General features: G+C 41.1%; 1 pseudogene; it reads left to right on the forward strand.

Annotated features, from left to right (window-relative positions):
- The first annotated feature begins 4,264 nt into the window (after nt 1-4,264).
- Nucleotides 4,265-21,444, forward strand: part of LOC145397802 (innexin shaking-B pseudogene) — a 46,981-nt pseudogene continuing 29,801 nt past the window's right edge.

The raw sequence follows: 21,444 nt of genomic DNA on the forward strand, positions 1-21,444 counted from the left end.
GTGTGTGTGTGTGTGTGTGTGTGTGTGTGTGTGTGTGTGTGTGTGTGTGTGTGTGTGTGTGTGTGTGGAGTAAATCGAAAATACCCGACAAACTGATTGTCATCGTCATAATCACGCCAACTCTGCTGCCCGTGTTCACGATGGGGTAGGGATATTTAGGGTCAAGGTCTTTCGTATATGTGAGAAAATTAACCCCAGGCACTTCCCTTCCCCCTACCCATATTTTCTGTGCCGTACGAGATAAGAGGCTGTTTACAACATTAGCTTAGGGGTGTGGAGAAACCACATCTATATGACATTATAAAGAGTGTTTCAAGTGCTCACGACATTTCTGTTAACTGCCTATAACGACGCTCATGGAATGGTTGCGTTATGTGGAATGTTTTGTGAACTTCTATTGTATTTTTCAATGGCAAATTGATAGGAACATGAGTGATATTATATTTGCTACTTTGAATCTTGACGTATTGCATCTTTGATAACTAACAACCGCCCATTAACAGAATTCTCTCAAGTCCAGCATAACTGCCCACTTTGTTATATTTGGCACCAATGTTGGTGAAAATCTTGCTACACTACTCTTACATTTGGGCTTTGTTGCAGCCGTCCAGGATGCTCTGTTCTTCGTTCATGTTTCATTTAATCCGAGAGGGTTTTTGCTCCCCAGACAAACATAATTTTCCATAACTAGCGACTGATGGACTCGCAGTTGCGATGAGTTTCATCCTTAATAACTCATGGCGAGGCGACGATTTTTTGGTCATTAGGAAGAATGGCAATAGGAAGTAAGATTCTTTTCACTGCTGCTCAGCAGTGTTAGTTTTAGGTGAAGTAGGGAGAGCGAAACGAGAGGAGTTGAGCATGACAGGAATGAAGCATTGTGTGATAAACAGAGATCATCGCTGATAATAAAATAGGAACCATCCATCACCCAATCCTATGTTGGCCCATGAGGAGTGTAAGAGCCCGGGGCTAGGAAAGCTGGTCCTGACATTTATGATGAGAGTGACCAGCTTCACTCATCCCTGGGTGGCATTACGTTTGCAATAAACCCAACCACCCCTTGGATAAGAACGACACAGGCTCAATCCTGTTGGAGAGCCTTAATTGCCCACTAAACAACCAGGCGCCATAGTTTCGTTATATGGTTATCACCCAGCGTAGTAAATTGTTTCCTGGTGTACAAAAAACCATTTGGCTTGTCACTCAGTGTATAGTCACCCATAGGCAGATAGAAGAGGAAAGAAGGAAGAAAAGAAAGACGGAAGAGGGAGTGTAAAGTCACCCATAGGCAGACTGAAGAGGAAAGAATGAAAAAAAAGAAGGGCAGAAGAGGAAGGAAGGAAGGAAAATGCAGACACCCAAAGCAGCACTACATCGAGTGAGTGGATGATGAGTGTCCCCACCTACTACAAAAATAAGAAACACGGAATATATTTTATCAGGCACAAGGCATAATAAATAAAACGAAAGAAAGTCCAGGGAATCTGGAAGTCGTCAGATAGAGTGCGTGTATAATGATTATGCCGCAGGGAGTGTGGGAAGTGATCAAGTAGGGAGCGTGGGAGATAAACAGGGAGCGTGGATTTTCAGACATGGTGCGTTGGAGATCTTCTGGGAGGTGATGTTGAGGCAGTAAGCGTGGGAGGTGGTCAGTCTGAGAGCGTGGGAGATATTGAAGCAGAGAGCATCAACGGTGAAAATATAACTAATCGAGTGTGGGTATGCAAAGGGCACAGGTGTAGTTTCATTTATGTGGTTGGAGTGAAACACCTAGGTAGAAAGCGGCTCGTAAAGACGAGAGAAGGGAAACTAGCTTGGCCGAGTTGCGTCAAATTGGGAAGCCCCCGCACCCCTCCCAGGCTGGGGGGCGCGCGGCCCTCACAGCTCGGGCCGCTCAGTGCCTCTGCAGCTTCTGTGCCGGCAGCACCACCACTGAGCGCCACCACCACCATCACTATCTGAGAGCCACGCCAGCACCCGGGCCTTAGCTGGTGCAAGGACCACGCCAACATCACACCTCAGCAGTGGCACCATCACCTCAGCGCCGTGGCCACGCCTCGCCGCTACCATTTCTACCGCTACACGGGCACGGCTCGGGCCCGCTCCTCGTAGTCGCTGACGTGACCAGCACAGACTAGCTGAGCACTGGCACCACACAACCAAGAGTTCAAGGAATCAGCAGCCAACAGTGTGGGATCTTTATCATCACCAGGGGCAATAGCATAAACAGTCCCAGGAGTGACAACACTCTCCTCTGGCTTCACACTAGCGCTTATCATCCACTTATCATCCTGCCTTATTATCACCACCGCCAGTGTTCATCAGCCTCATCAGAAGCTGGTAATCCTGAAAATTGCCGCTGCGAACGCCACATCAGCCCCACCAGCTCTCAGAAGTGCCTCAAGCCACAGTTGCCATCCGTAGAGCGAAGTTTTGTGGCATAGCCATATTTCAGTCATGAGGTGCTTATACAAACTGAAAGCTGAATTAATTGACAGAGGAAACAATTATTAAAAAATTAAAACTATTGGATATATAAGAATATCAACAATAGCTACATAAACTAATCTGAAATAATTATTTTAAGGATTACCTTGTGAGAAAGAAAAATCCGCTCAATAATGATAAAGAAAGCAAAGATGCTGTGATATTAATGGACTGAATGACTGCGTGTGTGAAGTTTACCAATATCCGAGTGCTGTAACTGCCAAATGGTACGTAACTCACTCCTGCTTGAAGTCTGTCAGTGTCACATGCTGGTGAGATTTTTTTAAGTCTAAAGAGAAAGGCAGGTTGAGAAGCATCATCTCTTACCTTCCACGAAACGACTGGAAGTGTCATGTGGACCACAGCGATTCCCTCTTAAATATCAGAGGTGCAATTATATTGGAATGACCATGAGTAGGCACTGGACTCGCACATAAAATTCTTGATTCAATGAATAGTCAATGAGTGTGCGGCACTTGGATCGTTTTCTTAGAGAAGGAAAAATTTTACTGGGGCTCGGACACTCCTTGTGAGGACTGTGACCTCTCCTGAAACTAGGTCAGTAAGTGCAAGACGATGAAAGCAGTTTGTTTCATGTTGTCTCAGTACTCTTGATTCAAAAACAAAATCGTTGTCAGTGAGTGTCACAGTTTTGGCGTAACTTCTTGCAGTTCATCAATTATCTTGAGCATCCACTCTTTTCTGTGGAAACTGTGTCAGTGTGTTGGCTGGGGTGACCTGAGGACCCGAGTGGGGCAGAGCACCAGGTGGGTGTGAGGTCAGGTGGAGGGGGTGTGTCCCTGGTGCGACGAAGCTTCTGATTGGGTGAGGGCGGGGCCTGGTAGCGCGGGCGACCAGTGGCAGTTGCTAGTGTAGCGGGAGGCTGAGAGTCGCGCGCCCGCGGTACCGCAGTGAGATCAATGGGAACAGACTCACCCGCTAACTAGGCCCATCACACCCAGGCCTGCACGTCCCACGCCCACTGGCACCCCCACAACAACTTCCAGTGGGCATCACGGCGTCGACGGTGCCAGGCTGTGGTGACGGTGGCTCCATCCCAACCCTGTGTCAACGATCCCCCAAGCCTTACCCACAGAATCATTGGGCCTTATAAGTGTTTGTGACCCTAGCAGTAATAGAACACGATATGATCAGGTTTTGACCTAGTTGAGACCCTGTTTTGAGTGTGGTGGTCTCGTGAGTTAGCTTGTTGTAGTGCACGTCACCATCTTCTCTCCCTCACCATCCACGTCCTCCCGGCGACAGTCCTCATTTGTGTCAGTGTGTCTTCCCGTCGTCCTCAAGTCTCCTGGATCTACATAGGAAATTTATCTACAGTGCTTTCGAACACAAGGAAAGGTGATACATGAAATATGGTGCTTGTTTTGCGAGTAGTCATGCTTGAGAAGTGTATGTTATGCAAGGCGGTCCTGGCTTTCTGCTGATCCTCCTACCTTGGCATTGACCTCTTCTAAATCAAAAACAAATATATAAGAGTTCTCAATTGGATTTCAAAATCTAATTGGCCTCACATAAATGGCTTTCCTCAATAAACAAGGAGAGCGGCAGGTCGTACGTTGTCACAGATGATGTGTTTTTTCTGGGACAAAAAGACTTTCTTCAGTTAATGTGGAAGCCAAGGCTGAGCTGAGCATACGGCACTCGCTTAGGTGGTGACCAGCGAAGGTGCGGAGCAGCAGAGGCAACAGCCCCTTAGCAAAATTCAGTGAATGAAAGTTAATTTAGTTAGTGCGGCTCCGAGAAAACCGTCAAGATGTTGGATATCTTCCGCGGCCTCAAGAACTTCATCAAAGTCTCCCATGTCCACATCGACTCCTCCGTGTTCCGTCTCCACTACTCCATAACGGTGATGATCCTCCTCGCCTTCAGTCTCATCGTCACCACCCGCCAGTATGTCGGGAACCCCATCGACTGTATCCACGCCAAGGAGATCCCGGAGGATGTGATCAACACCTACTGTTGGATCCACTCCACCTACACAATCCCCTCCGCCTTCAACAAGAGACTGGGTGTTGACGTGGCCCACCCAGGCATAGAGAAATCCACTGACGAAGAGGAAAAACGCTATGTCAAGTACTACCAGTGGGTCTGCTTCTGCCTCTTCTTCCAGGTAGGCTAAGGTTACCTTCCCTTAATTGTACAGCACAAATACTTTAGGTTACCAACATGTATTTGAACCTTCGGCTGAACCTGAGGTCACAATAACATTCACAGCGACAACAATAAAAATTACAAAAACAATCGCAGCAACATTAATTCAAGCTACGTAAATAATAACAGTTAATTACTTATCCTAAATGTGTAACCTGTGCTTGACGGGCATCATCCCCAGTTTTAAAATAGGAAAAAACTATCAGGATAATAATGTACCATACTGGACGTGCAGAAATGTAGAAGAGATTGATTTGAAAAGTACTGCAGTTTGTGGATGATATGCTGTTAATTTAAGGGCGGGTGATAACTGTGATACTCAATCTTGTCGAGCTTTCAATGAGCAGAGCGCGTAAAAAAATTGTCTTGATTTCCCCAATATTATCAAGTAAATTTATTAGCTAATATTTTTTTTTCTTTGTAAAATTTGTGGTGGGTATGCTAAAAAATAACAGTGAGTGTTAACCATGATAATGAAGTACTGTCGAGATGTTCAATAAAGAGAACGTGTGTAAACATTTTCTTGATCGCTCATATATTATCACGTGATTTCTTAAATTAGTAGCATATATTTTCTTGGTATATTTTATAATTAAGCAACACATCCGATCAGACAGTCAACTGTTGTATATACCGCACTTTATTGGTACAGTACAGCGGTATGACAGCACTGTTACTTTATTTCATTCACCGATATTATATTAATTTTGTAATACAGATTTGGATAAAGCTTTTATTACGCACGAACTCTAAGCTAATTGAAACCGTGAATTACATTGTAAAAAATATTACCCTATAACACAGTAATAAGGCTTACTAAATAATAACTTTACTGTTTATAATGATGGTCCATGGAATTTTAAAAAAATAAAAACTTTAAGAAATACCCAACCCACTTATACCTCATGGTGGGAAACTATTACCTCATGAAACTGGGGAAAAATACCGTGAAGTCTGGGAAGTTGAGGTGCGGCGGGCCTGCAGCTTTAGTCAAAGATGACGCATTTTGATTTAATTTCCATGGATACAGTCTTCCTTTGATCTCTTGCAACTTTCGTCTCTGTGATAAGTACTCATTAACCAACGTGCTTTGAAGTGAATCTATAGTGACTAAGAGATGAAAATTTTGTTTACCTTGGTCGAGCTAGCGTTTTGAGTAATTTTTTATTTGGGGGGATTGTTTCCCTTGTGAAAATTTCAAGATGTCTCAGAATCAGATGAGAATTTAACTTTTCTGGCGCAAAATGAATAAATACGTACATTTTAAATTGTGAAGGTTTGGGTACTTTCTTGACATTAATATTCCCCATTTCTCAGCAAAGAAAAAAAGTAAAGAAAAAAAATGAAGTCACACATTTTATTTCTGCCGACATCTATTTGCGTATTATATTTTAGGATATATATATGTATGTGCAGTATGTTATCATCAACTATATCTTTAAGTTAAGGAAGTTCCCCGTAAGAATAAAAATTTTCCTTTCCCCACTACTTCAGACTTCAATGGAGCTGCAGCTTCCACGAACAGAGTAACCTTTAGCGTGCCAATATCGACTCCAGAATTATCATAAATGTTTCATAACCTAACGTAAAGGTCTTACCTTCCCAGCCCGAGAACACAAGCACTGATGTAGGGTTTTCTCTCTCATCCTCCACATTATCTTATGACCTTACTGATGTACTTTTTTTTGTCATATCCATTACCTAATGAGTCTCTAAAGTGATATGGCTTTCTCGTTTATAGATAATAATGATATCTGATTTTCTCTCATACTCAGCATTACCCTACTGGCCCACAAAATTGATATGGTTTTTTCCCTCATACTCAACATTACCCTATGGCATCAGTAAAGTAACGTGGTTTTCTCTCTGGTACACAGAAGTACATCACCGTCTCACTGAAATATTATTTTTGTGTCCTCTCTGTCATGCCAAACGTTATCTTATGGTACTGCTGAAGTCGTATGTTTATTTCCTTCATACTCAAGTTTACCTTATGGTCTCACTGAAGTAATATGGTTTTCCTTCTCATACCCAGCATTACCTTATTACCCGACTGAAGTAACAAATATATGCTTTTTCTCACACACAACATCATCTCATGACTCCACTGAAATTTATTTTACGTTCAGATTGCACACAGTGAAAGAAAACGAGCGTAAGAGTGCGTATATTGAAAAATCAGAGAGCCCAGTAAAACGTTATCGGGAGCGTTAGTTATGGAGGAGAGAAAATAAAAATAAAAGTGGCCCACGCTCCAGCCTCCATTTCCTTCCGCCAGCAACTCACTTCTCTGAAATCTTAACCTTCGACCTCGTTCCCGTCAGCCAAAGGTCAAAACAGTGCTGGTGGAATTTCCAAGTGAAAAGAAATATGAAGCCCTGAGAATATCGAGGCCTCTCAGTGGACCCTTTCTAGACTAAGGTAAAACACCTTCCCAGTTTTCCTCTTTCGACCGTCTTCCCCTCGGCTGTCGGGAGGAGCCCTTTCACCAAAGCTGCCTCTCTATGCCTCTCATGTTTCTCATTGATAGAAGAGGGCCTGGGGTTCTTGTATTATCCTTAGCCTGTTCAGCCAGAGGATAAGCTTCTTATTATATTTTTGCTGCAGACAAATTATATACTCGTCTTAGAAAAGACCACTGTACTGTACAAACTGAAGGAGACATTTTCTTATTCATCACTATGGAAGACTTCTCTGAACTCCATAAATTCTCCTGGAAACAATAAGAGTAAAACAATTATTACGTTCGCAAGCTGAAATGGTAAAAAATTTATATGTCAAGTGATGCAACTGGCTCTGAAAACTGGGTTTTGTACTGTGTGCATGGTAACGAGTTAGAATAACGGTGAGATGAGATGGGCAGATGAACTGAAGTTACAATTATTTGAAGCAAAGTTTATTGTGAACTCCTTTGATGTCTGAACCATTTGTCAAGGGATATATATATATATATATATATATATATATATATATATATATATATATATATATATATATATATATATATATATATTCCTCGGTAAAAGTAACGAAAAAAAAAAGATCATATTTTCCATAATTCCCTGGTCAGTTGTCAGTTTTCGTTAGGTGAGAAGGTAATAGAATTGCAATGTGGAGCACGCTTCTTTAATTTTCATCCAAAGAAAATAGTTAATTGTATTTCAATGTAAAGTGTGTGAAAATAGTTTAAATAATAAAACTACGACAGAAGGGATCGTATGTTGTAGTGCACATTTATTTACAACGTGGAAACAACATTGATGGATGTTAAAAATGCCATGTTTTGAAGCTGAAAAGATGTGGCTTGAAATCAAAGTTGTGTTTTATGGACAGATTTATATTGCGATAACGTGTGTGTGTGTGTGTGTGTGTGTGTGTGTGTGTGTGTGTGTGTGTGTGTGTGTGTGTGTGTGTGTGTGTGTGTGTAAGGAAAAGATGTAGTAGTAGCAGTAGTAGTAGTAGTAGTAGTGGTAGTAGTAGTAGTAGTGGTAGTAGTAGTAGTAGTAGTAGTAGTAGTAGTAGTAGTAGTAGTAGTAGTGGTAGTAGTAGTAGTAGTGGTAGTGTAGTAGTTGTAGTAGTAGTAGTAGTAGTTGTTGTTGTTGTTGTTGTTGTTGTTGCAAAAGTAGTGGTGGCTGGATCAGATTTGCTGTTGTTTTCGTTGTTGTAACAAGAACAGTGGTAGTTAGAAGAGATTTGTTCTCCCCGACAAGGAGAGTATGTCTTCACCTTTGTCTGTTTGTTTGTCCGTCTGTCTGTTATCAAGATTACTCAAAAACTAAAAGAGAGATTTGGACCAAATTGAGTGGGTAGATAGCCCATGTCTCAGGAAACAATCGATTAACATTTGGGACCGATCCGGATGCTCTGGATATTACGTTGCCCTTGTCGGATAGATGTGCTCCACTGAGTGCCCCTCTAGTTGTTGTGGTGGCTAGAGTAATGGTGGCTACGAATCGTTTGTGTATGACTGTTTTGATTTGCTGATGACAGAAGGTTTGATTATTTAGAGGGGGAAATTTTGAACTCAGGTGTGTTTTCAATATTTACAATTGTCCATTGAGGATTGACGTGTGTATTATGGTCTTTATCGTGACTGCTGACTTATGTAGTGTGGAAATCACGTCAATGCTATCTTAATTATGGATGAAGGTTTTGGGGAGTGCTTTTTGTAAGAATTACAGTATTATTATGGTTGAGGGGTTGCGTGGATTGTGAAGGTAAGTGTATGTTTCGGGAAAAGACGTGTACTGCGTGGACAAAGGACAGTTGCTAGTAAATGTTCTGTGGATATTTGTGAGCATTTTAACCAGGTGTACAATGTTGGTCGAAGTAAAATCAAGTGAACAGTCTGTAGCAAGGAAACAAATACGGTAGTGTGTGCTATGGAGAAAGTTGTATTTTTGACTGATGCATGTCATGAAAAACGTTTTGAAAGTTTAGTTTCATTAAGCTTATGCTTTAAGTAAAGATCATATGTGTGTGTGTGTGTGTGTGTGTGTGTGTGTGTGTGTGTGTGTGTGTGTGTGTGTGTCATGGAAACTGGATGTATTAAAAGAAAATTGTGAGAGAATTAGAGGAGAAAGATAAATAACAAGTGTTCACTGGGAAAAGTGAGCCTTATCAGGACAAAAGTGCGTTGTGAATATGATTAACATTGGGTCAGCTGTTTCTGCTGCATTTTAAGGGAAGGTGGACGTTGCTCAGGTCAAGTCCATTAGCATTTTTAACTTAGCATAATGCATCTATCAAGTGTTGCGAGGATAAGTAGAGGTAATGTGAGAACTGTTCTTTTTGTTGGTAGGATATGCACGTTGCTCAAGTCGAGTCCATTAGCATCACCAAAGCTTGTATATATAGTATATCCATCTCGACCAATCCTTCCCTTACCCGTACCTCAGTATTCCCTGAGGTCTGTTACCCTTCCTCTCTTTGATCTCTCTCCCCACTCCTCCACGATCCCACAACCTTCCTCTCGAGTTCCTTGGGACTTCAGGTCACCTCCATAATGTCCTCTCTACCTACTTCATTGAGACCTTCCTCGCTACTTCCCTTAGATCCCCATCGTTAACCCCTTCAGCATAGTGACGTCCTATTTATTTTATTCTGGCAACCATCTCGAGCAGAACCTTCCTCGTAACAGGATTAAATAACAGCCCCATTAACCCCTTCATTACGATGATGGTGAGGGATGCCTTTACGCGGTGGCACCGATATAGCCGGGCAACTCTGCCGCCCAGTTATACGATCGTCCCTCTACTCCCTCTCCCCGGCAAGAAGGATGGAAAAAGGCAGCTTTGGCCTGCAGTCCATTGAGTTCACCACCACATGTGCCTGAGGTTATAGCTATTAATACTAGTAAGAGCATGGTTTTCATTTATATTTTTGCCGCCCACAGACGAATATATACAGCGCTGAAAAAACGTCTCGCTGTTATTTTTTTTTTTTTAATTCCCCTTAATTATTCGCTCTTCCTCCCTACTAAGTTCAATACTGACTTCCTCCCTACCTCCCCATGACCTCCATTCCTATCTCCCTGTGACCCCCGAGCGACCTCATTCCTCCTTTCTGCTTCCCTGTGAATATATATATATATATATATATATATATATATATATATATATATATATATATATATATATATATATATACAGTATATATATATATATATATATATATATATATATATATATATATATATTTGAGCAAAGAAAAAAAACGTTGCTGAGAGTCTAAACGTTTTAAATGGTTGTGAAAGTTTCAGTTCACCGCAATTTAAAGTACACTGTATAACTACCAGTATTTATTTTATGTGTGTTTGATAGAAATGTCATTCCACAAAATTTTAGAAATAAAAATCGTTTGGGTCCATTCGATTACACTTAGGAAAAACGGATCAGCTCTCTGGCAGTATTTTCTAAATTCTCTGAGATTACTGCTTTTAAACAGCAGACAGAAGTGGGAACTTGAAAGTACAAAGAGCAAGACATAATTATTAAGGTGTTATGATTAGAAAACATCGGCTACGTTTTATGAAGAGTGGTGTTTACTCTTTCAAAGCAGACACGATTGTATTGTGTGTTAGGTAATTATGAAATTCAAATTTATCCTGAAGTCCTTTCATGCATCACGTGATGGGGCTCTGTGGATCCCCATGGAATGTAAGCTACACCGGTTCAATAACTTTGCTTTAAAGCTTTGCACTTAAATGTTATTATAAAATGTATCAGACTTTTACCATATCAATGATAAACAGGACAGTAAACAATGTGAAACCAAACTATATGAACCGTGTCAGCGTTATGAACATGATTTTAATGAACATGGTAAGCAACATTTGTGCTCAATATGAGTGTGAATAGCCTAAAATATTGGTTGTTAACACTAGAATGAATAATATACATACAAGTAAGCTGTATAATTCGATATCAACAAGCGAAAATATTTTAGGTAATGCCACACTCGTTTTTATACCACATTACTTCACAAGTTATTTGTATTGAGTTAGTGTGTGTGTGTGTGTGTGTGTGTGTGTGTGTGTGTGTGTGTGTGTGTGTGTGTGTGTGTGTGTGTGTGTGTGTGAGGGGAAGGGTGTTTTTATTTTTTTATGATATGCCAGTCAAACTCGTCACATCCTCCTCCAATAGTATACTGACCGTGCATTTTCTTGTTTTAAACCAATCTATCTTTGGCCTTTGTATTATCCGAGCGAGTATGGTCCTCTTTGTTTTATTCCTGCTTTCTTCAGACGGTTTTGCTCAACTTAGGGTGCACTTTTAACATTAGAGGGTTAGATACAACATTTAATAGTTCCCCATGTCCTAACTACTAAAGGTCCTTCGTAGGCTAAATTAACCCTCTAGTGGCAGTAAGAATGAGAAGAAGAATACCTTGTGGCAGTGAAGGGGTTAAGGGAGGAGCTCTGGTGTGAACTGATACGTTAAGACCTTCTCTCTGATGACATAATCTCTGATTTATTCTTGTTCTCTCCTGATGATTATATTTAGCTAGGGAGGCATTGTAACAAGAGGTATCTGATATAACCTTCAATGACTACTTCTCTTCTCAAAGCCTACCTTAAGTTGGATAATTGTGTTTAGAGCAAGTAAGAAGAAAAAAGTGCACCATCGTACTGAAAGGGTTGAGAATGTGATGTGATGCTTGGGTTGGTGTATAGTTAGCTCGATTATTATGACTTATGTATATTTATTTAATTACTTATTTTTATTTTTGTTTTCTCCAGACATTACTGCTCTGCTGAAGGGAGACCTCGTGCAAAGAGAAGGTTAAAAATTTATGACCTTGACCACTTCTTTGTGACGACGTTTTCAGATTATTATTATTATTATTATTATTATTATTATTATTATTATTATTATCATCATCATCATCATCATCATCATCATTTGCACCGACAGATGATTCCATTGTGCTTTAACTGGGACATGTGGTGATGGGATTAATGTGAGGATTGACGCAGTAAGTAATTAAGGTACACTTGTGCTATTATGTCACCTGAAGCAATGATTTTTGGACTGATGTGCTACAGTGTGGACAAATTTATTTCTTGACCTTTGGTTTCATATAATTACTGATGTGTGAACAGACATATTTTTTGATGTACAATACTGAGTTATATATTATTTTTTTTACTTATTTGTTTTTAATAAACATTAATTTAATAGTTTTGTGAGATTTGTGGTGTTTTCATTTAGTTGTAAATACAGAATATAATTTTGTATGCAGATTGTTGTAATGATACATAAAGAGATGTGCCAGAAAATGCATTGACTGCTGCAGTAATATATGAAAAGATGCGCTAAAAGATGTTTTGAATGTTGTAGTGGTGTGAATAGATGTGCTTGAAGTATTTGGCTGTATGGGTTATGTAAATGTTATACTGATGTATGAATGTTTCAGTGCTTGAATTAACTCCTTGGTAACGCATCTCTATATGATTCTCTCTCTCTCTCTACTGCCGGCCGATTATGGTTCAACTAATGGGAGATCTCTTACATGGAAATGGTTACTGGAATTTGTATCTAACCTCTTCACCACCAAACGTCTCTCTTAAGGGGAACACTGTAACAATTTAGACGTCATTATTGTGAAAGGATTAAAGATAGCTATTAAGTGATGAGACTGATGTTTTAACTGAAGTCTGAAAAGACGGATATGACTATGTATGAAATTATTTTTGGAGTAACACAGATAAATGGATTTGGTACCCTTTCAGTACGATGACGCCCTTTCAGTTATCACAACCAGATAACTTCATTCAAGTTTTGGGACTCTTCACATACTAAATATATTAGAAACTGTCCCCATTAATCCCTTGATGATATGGTGTGTTATGTTGCTGGACAGGCTGTGTGGTGTGATGTGTTCTTGGATAGGTTATGTGGCGTGATGTGTTGATGGATAGGTTTGTGGTGTGTTGTGTTGATGGATAGGTTATGTGGTGTTATGTGTTACTGGATAGGTTATGTGGTGTTGTGTGTTGCTGGATACTCTCTGTTGTGCGATATGTTGCTGGATAGGTTATGTGGTGTTATGTGTTACTGGACAGGTTATGTGGTGTTGTGTGTTGCTGGATATTCTCTGGTGTGCGGTATGTTGCTGGATAGGCTTTTTAATGTATCTGTTTGACAGGCTATGGGATGGGATGTGTTGGTGGATGGGTTATTTGGTGCGTTCTATTGCTGGATAAACTAAGTGGTGTGCTGTGTTCCTGGATCGACTATAGTGTTTGATGTTTTGCTGAATTAGAGATGTGAACTGACGTAATAATCAGCCAATGTAATGATGGGGAGTTACGTTAAGATCGGTGTATATCTGATGGTCTAATTTGCTACTTGTCCTGTTGGTTGATATGGCACGTAATAAGCCCTTGTAATGTATAGCGTTCATCCTGGTATTTGGAAATTACTGAGACTAAGGGATATCTCTAACTGAACTGGTTAGAATCAGTCTCCAGCTATCTCTTCACTATGAGGGATTATTATGAAGTTTTATAAATCGTCTGGAGGTGGCAAAAACGAATAGGAAAAGACGCCATCATGTTGCAAGGATTAATCTGTTCACTGTGATGACGCACTAAGTTTCCTATTAGTATTTTCCAGAATATTCTATTCGATTTAAGTGATTTCTTTTTGTGTGTGTGTGTGGTAAGGGGATTAGGTACGACTATCAAACTTCTCTAGCAGAATCGTTTCCTGCTGAGAAAAAGATAAAATTCATCAACGTAATGAAGGCATTAACCTACGTTTGTACTGCGAATATGTGCCTGAATTTGTTTGATTAGTTCACTGGCGTTTAACTGATTTTTGTTCATGAGTGTATTCTTGAAGAGTGGACTGACAATTTAAGTAAAATGATGACTGTAGTGCGGATTGCCCTGATGTTTACAGCGTGGACTGCACTGTTATTTTCAGTGTAGATTGCCCCGTTCCTTGCAAATTAGATAGCAAGGCTTTTTGCAGTATGGATTGTCCTGTTATCTGCAATCTGGATTACATTGTTAACGGAAATGTAGAAGCCCTATTAATTGAAATGTATAGTGCCTAACTGATCAAAGTGTAGATTGTTCTGTTGAAAGTTATATTAACTGAAGTGTAAAACGCTCTGTTAATGTGAAGTGTGCAGATTGTTCTGTTGAGTTACGGAGGAATTTACAACATTAATTCGTGTTACATGTCCTGATAATTTATGTGTGGATTACATTATTAATTAAAGTATAGACTGACTTAGTAAAATGCATATTGTTCTCATAAATGTGGCTTGGCCTCTTAATTGAAGCGTCGATTGACCTGCTAACTGAAGTGTGGATTGACCTGTTACCTGAAGTGTGGACTGACTTCTTGAGTGAAGTGTGGACTGGCCTCATGATTGAAATGTGGATTATCCTGCTAGCTAAAAAGTGCATTATCCTGCTAACGAGAAGTGTGGATTGACCTGCTAACTGAAGTGTGGACTGTCCTGTTAACTGGAGTATGAACTGCGAACTGCCCTGTTAATCTAAAGTGTGGATTTTCTATTGATTAATGAGTGATTTATCGTGCCGACAAGTGTGACGTATTCTGTTGACGGGAGTTTGAATTTCCTGTTCGACTGGTGTGATTTATTCTGGTGACTTGAGTGTAATTTCATCTGTTAAGTGCGATTAATTCTGCTGGATGGTTTGGTTTATCCGGCTGACTGAAGTGTAATAAGTACTGTTTATGGAAGTGTATGATATTCTGCTAATTACAGTGTGATATATTTCAGTGAGTGAAGTGCAGTTTATATTATTGCTTGAAGTGTGATACTTTCTGCTGATGGGACTGTGACATATTTCACTGATCGAAGTGGAATTCATTTTGCCGATTTAGGTATTTTTTGGCTCTATCGACCGAAATGTGATTTATTATTCCAAGAATGATTTTTATTTATTTCTCTTTATGGAAGCGTGATATATCTTCCTGGCTGAAGTGATATTGTTCCAGCTGATTGAAGTGTGAACAGTTCTTTAAATAGAAGTGTGGAATATGTCTCTGTGTGGATAGTGCATTGAGCAATCGAATGCAGCGCTGATGGATGAGCATATGTGCATTTTTCTCTGTTGACAAATGTCTGGACTGGTGTGGGAAGGGCTCTGGATTTCTAGGGATTCTCATGTGAAGTGATTTTTAATGTTTGGAAAATTGATGTTGCGCCCTCCACTGATGCTTTATTGTGTAAATACTGATGCTTTTCAGTGCTCTTTTGAATGATGTGGGCTGTGGTGCTTCTTTATCATTGGATTATTGATGCTGGATATAATAAAGTGTAAGAGTATATATGCAAAGAGACATTCCACAAAAGTAACTTCCTATTTTATTAACAGTTCATGTATAAAATTTGTCCTCCAGTTGGTACACACAATATACAGTACAGTATCCATAATTTATGTTTGACTTAGAGTGATTAAGTCGAGTAATATATACAAGTTGTTTTCACATTTTTCTTGCTACAATACCAACATCACTATCATCTTCCTCGATTATTTTCCCATTTAACACACACACACACACACACACACACACACACACACACACACACACACACACACACAAGCAAACGAATGCATGCACACTCGTAATCTCTCTCTCTCTTTCTCTCTCTCTCTCTCTCTCTCTCTCTCTCTCATACTGTATCCTCTGTCACATAAGCATCACCATCATATTCCTTTTTTTTTTTTTTTTTTTTTTTTTTTTTTCTTACATTCCCGTGCATGCATTCCCGTGCATGTAATTTCAGCCATCCTTTCTCAGATCGTGTCATAAATTTATCCAATATTTTCCCTTCACCTAGAACTTTTTCTCCTTATTGTCCTTAACTTCAACTACTGTAGTATATAATTAGACATATAATTAGAGATATTTTATACAGTATTGGTATAGTTTTTTTTGCAACAAGCAGCCTCGAAAGGACCATTAGTTCTGTCGCTGTTTGTTTTCCACGGTATCTTTTTACCTATACTTCATTTCTCATTTTTGTTTTATTTGCACCTGTTTCTTTTCAGTCAGCCATATCTTCCTCCTCCTACATCATGACTCCTCACACAGTTATTGACTTAGGAGCATGTTTTGTTGCTGATTCATTCATATATTCATTAAATTTTCCTCACACGTGCTACAACTAGGCCAGTCCTCTCTCTTACCCTTACTCACCATCTCCCCAGTATCCACCCTCACACCCACCCTGACTCCCACACCCTCCTTCATTCCCGCTCACACCCATCCACACATGATCATTTTCCTCCTCGATTATTCTCATCCACACCAACCCTTACCCACACCCACACCCATCCGGCCCTCACTCATCCACACCAGTTCACATTCTCGCCCCCACACATTTTTATTCTCACCAACACCAGCCTCCCCTCCTCTCGCATTTTCAAACCTTCACTTTCACCCTCACCCAAGGCCATTCTTACCCAAACCAACCTTCATTTTTACCTATACCCACCCTCTGTCTCACCCACCGTCACCCGCCTCAACACTCACCCTTACCTTGACTCGCACCAACATTCACCCTCACCCCTACCTACAGCCTACCTACCCACATCCATCCATATTCATGCACACACACCCTAATTCTCACCCACACCCGCCCACATTCTTACCTACACCCACCCTCACTATTACCTACACCCACCCTAATTCTTACCCACATTCTTCCTTACTCTCATCCACACCTACCCTCTCTCTCACTCACACCCTCCCTCATAATCACCCTCACTTTCCCACATTCATCCTCACTGTCACTCACTCTTATCACTTTCACCTACATTCACCCTCACTCACCCACAATCATTCTCATTCACAATTACAGCCTCACTCCCACACGTGTCCACATTCATTCTTACGCATGCTCACACCCACATCTTCACACACTTATCCCTGCTTTCACCCACACCCTTACTCTCACCCTCACTCACCAACCACTCACTGTAACACCCACACGCTCTCACCTAAACCCGCCTTCCCTCTCGCCCACATCCAAGCTCACTCTCGCTTACACCCTCCTTCACTCTTACCAATCTTTCACTCTCATCCATGCCCACCTTCACCCTCTCTCTCACCCAAGCCCACCTCATCCATACCCTCACTCCCACCCACGCCCACCCTAACCCCCACTCTCACCCATGCCCACCCTCACCCCCACTCTCACCCAGGCACACCCTCACTCTTACTCTCATCCACACCCATCATCACCCTCACTCTCATCCACGCTCACCATCACATTTACTCTCACTTCCACCCACGACCTCCCTCACGATCGCCCTCACTCTCACCTATGTCCACCATCACCATCATTCTAACCCACGCCCGCCCTCACCATCGCCCTCACTCTCATCCACACCCACCATCACCATCATTCTAATCCACGTCCCCCCTCACCCTTACCCTCACTCTAACCCATGCCCACCCTTACCATCACTCACACCCACGCCCACCATCACCCTCACTTTCACCCACGCCCACCCTCACTCTCACCCTCACCCTCACCCTGACACTGGTGCTCCTCCTCCCATACCGCTGCCGTGGGGGAGAATTCTTGGCTTCTCGCCCGTGGCCGTATCTTTCACTCCAATTGAACGATAACACGGAACACGTCTGACTTGCTCACCACACACACACACACACACACACACACACACACACACACACACACACACACACACGCACGCGCGCGCGCATCATACTATAACACGCAATGTCTTTGCCTATATGGTACACTGTACTTAACAACCCCTACCCTTACAATACACAATACACCTTTTCACACGGCAGAACACTGACACCATATCACTCAATACACCACAAGTTACCATTCCACAGCAGACTTTGGTTCACAAAATGCCATAACACTGCCATCAAATCAACCTCCCACCCATCAAACCTCCCAAGAAACATTATACACCCAATTACCACAACCAAAGCCACATCGCACAAACACACTACACATCACTCCCTACCCTAACCCATCTACGGTACACTCATCCACTCACCACAACACACAGCATCACAGTACATACATCACGGAAACCAAACTCATGCCACGGCATCAAAATCTACCACACACTTCCATTACACCGCATTTTTTGTCGATGTAGCACTTGATTGTTCTCACTCTGATTTATGGTCTACTCAAAATTCGTGATGCTCTCATTTATGTTTAGATATGATACTTAACTGACACGGTATTTCACTGTGTATAACAACACCTGAGCAGCAGATACTTCTTGGAAATCTCATAACCTTTTCTTTTAATCTATAATGTAAGTGCTGACATTTAGATCCTATGCACTTAATCTGTCTTCTTTCTGGTTAACCTTTTAATGTTACATCTTTGTTATCTCTTTTTTATCTTTCTGTGTGTGTGTGTGTGTGTGTGTGTGTGTGTGTGTGTGTGTGTGTGTGTGTGTGTGTGTGTGTGTGTGTGTGTGTGTGTGTGTGTGTGTGTGTGTGTGTGTGTGTGTGTGTGTTAGTTTTTCTGTTGTTTATCAAAACATGTTTTCTTGCAATCCATGTATAACAATGAAATCATCACTTACAAAAATGAAGCTTTCATGTCACTTGCTAATCTGTATCAGAAACTGAAGCAAACTGCCTGAAAACCTCCCTGATGAACTTAATATGGCACTGATTATATGTTCAATACTGCAATGTAGCATATGCTGTGAAAAATTCTTGATAATTTACATTATATCACGATTAACCCATTCAAACCCATAAACATACTCGTATCTTACAACTACCGCCACACACTTGTTTTCACCTCAAACGAAATTCATGTCGTAGTGATATATTGTATGCATTTTTTTTTTTCAATATATTTATATTCTTTTGAAGGAATACTTTTTCATGCCAAATTATTGAAGATACATTGCTAGTTATGTTTAATGTTTGCAGTTGTTTACACTTCCCAGTAAGTGAACGAGCCGGGTGTTGATGCAGAGTATCTTTATCGAGGGTAAATAACTCCTCATGTACACTTGATGCTCGTTCAAGTGCCGGTGGTGAGGGCAACGCCATACTCCCCTGCACTTTTACTTTCTTTTTAACACTTACTTTTCTCTGTATATTTTTGTCATGGTTCAGTCCTTGTTCACAATGCCTTGCCTCTTTGCACATACACCTTTCCCTTCCCTAGTTTCGGTGTTGTTCAACTGCTTGACTTTAATCCCTTCACTACGGTTATGCATTTTCTCTATATTTCCATGAGTTAACTGCAGACGATTTAACTAGGTTCAGAAGTGATTTTTCCAAACATCAGGAGATGGATAGAGCCTCCATTAATCCCTTCCAGTACCAGAATGCCCTCATGCTGAATAAAATCGTCCAGTAACATTAACAGTAAAACACAAATGATATACTCTGGCTGAAGACCTTTACCCACATGCATCACTTTGTCTTCTTAGCTCATCCTTACTTCATCTCTGACCTGGTTATTTCCAAATCCATATTTCTTTTTGGCTTGTGTTCTCTTCACTGCCACTGTGTTCTGCCTCTCAATTTTCTTATCCCTCTTGTTTCTCTCTTCCTTCCCTTCCCCTCAACCGTCCCTTACCTGTTCTTCCTCCCCTATGTAACTCGAGTATCACTTCGTTTTGCTCTGGTACCCTAGCTCCACCTTCTAGTGACACACGCTCTTCTTCCTTCTTCTCTATCTTCCATTGTGTCATCCATTCTTCATCGCTCTTCTTGTATCTCCATTTAATATTAACTTCTTTCCCCTCCTCTCTCTCTCTCTCTCTTTTCTTCATTAACTTTCAGCCAACTTATCCTTCTTCCCACATCTCTATCACTGACCGTCTTCCCCGTCCTTGAGCCTCCTCTCTTCCCTCTTCTATCCTCCCTTTCATCCTCCTGCCATTTTTATCCATCACTCATTATTCATCCTGTGCCTTTATCACTCTCTCACCCTCTGCTTCCCTCTCCTCTTTAACTCTCTCCCCTCTACTTTCCTCCCCTTTATCCTTCTCTCACCCCTCTCCTTCCATCTCATTTCCCCTTATTTTACCTCTGATCTTCCTTCCCCTCGCCTCTTACACCTTTTCACCCATCTCGACCCCTTCCTTACCTCCAGGTTCCTCGTATCCTTCATTACAACTCCTCTCCTCTTTCCCCCAAGGTCTTAGGTCTTTCCCCTTTTATCTCTCGGTTCATCTTGTATCTTCTGTCATTCCTCTCTCTCTCTCTCTCTCTCTCTCTCTTCCACTTTCACCTTTGTTAATCCTTTCACCCTAGCCTCCCCTTCATTCTCCCCCTCTCACCCCATCTCGTCTCCCCTCACCTGTCTCCCGTGACGGTACATGTTACTGCCAGGCGCCACATTCCCCTGTCTCCCCCTCCCCCCTTCTCTCTCTCTCTCACTCTCTCTCTCTCTCTCTCTCTCTCTCTCTCTCTCTCATTACTTCTTCTTCCCCATATCGTCTCATTAATGAAGATGAGGATAATTATGTTGTCTTGAGGAAAAAAAAAGGAAAGCCTGAGACAACGTAGCTTAATCCTGTTCCATACATTATGAAGAACACGATGGCATGTAAATACAGAGTCTACATGGTTCCATATATTTATGTGGAGGGAAATGGGCTGATGCTAGGGGAACATTGCATCAGTTTTGCATCGTTTGCGCAACTTGCAGGAGACTCTATGGGTGAGGAGACTTATTATCACTCACACAGACTTTATTATTAGTATTTCTGCTACTACTACTACAACTACTACTACTACTTCTGCTACACTTGCATGTTTTCCTCCCCCTCGTTTATTATTGTTGTCAGGGAGGAAACAGATACAACTTAGGCCTGTAATGATATGTTTGAATGAAGGCAGCAAAGTAATGATATCAGGCTTATAGTGGGGTATAAAATGGCGGCAGTGTTACGCAATCCAGGAGTAAAATGTATGGTAGAAGTGTGGTAGTAGGAGCTGTGGGCGATGGTAATATATAACGTTAGTTGACTAGTGACAGTTTAAGACTAGTGGACTTAATTGGCGACGGTATTATGTGGTGTTAGTCTATTTGAATGATATCCGTGTTGCGTTTGTATTCTGACGCGCATACTTTTTTCTAGTGTCCTTCCTTCATATAACCTTTGCGTCAGAAATATTCTTAAATAAGGTCACATTAACAGGCATATCCTCTTTTACTACAATGACGTTTTCTGTACTTCATTTATCCCACCACAATACAATTTTAATGAACTACAGGGAGATTCCATGTAGTGAACTGAGTCATGAAGGCTGTATCTGA

Source organism: Coenobita brevimanus, chromosome 43 (genome assembly GCF_032717465.1).
Source record: "Coenobita brevimanus isolate Jiangsu-jjx chromosome 43, ASM3271746v2, whole genome shotgun sequence".
Taxonomy (NCBI): domain Eukaryota; kingdom Metazoa; phylum Arthropoda; class Malacostraca; order Decapoda; family Coenobitidae; genus Coenobita; species Coenobita brevimanus.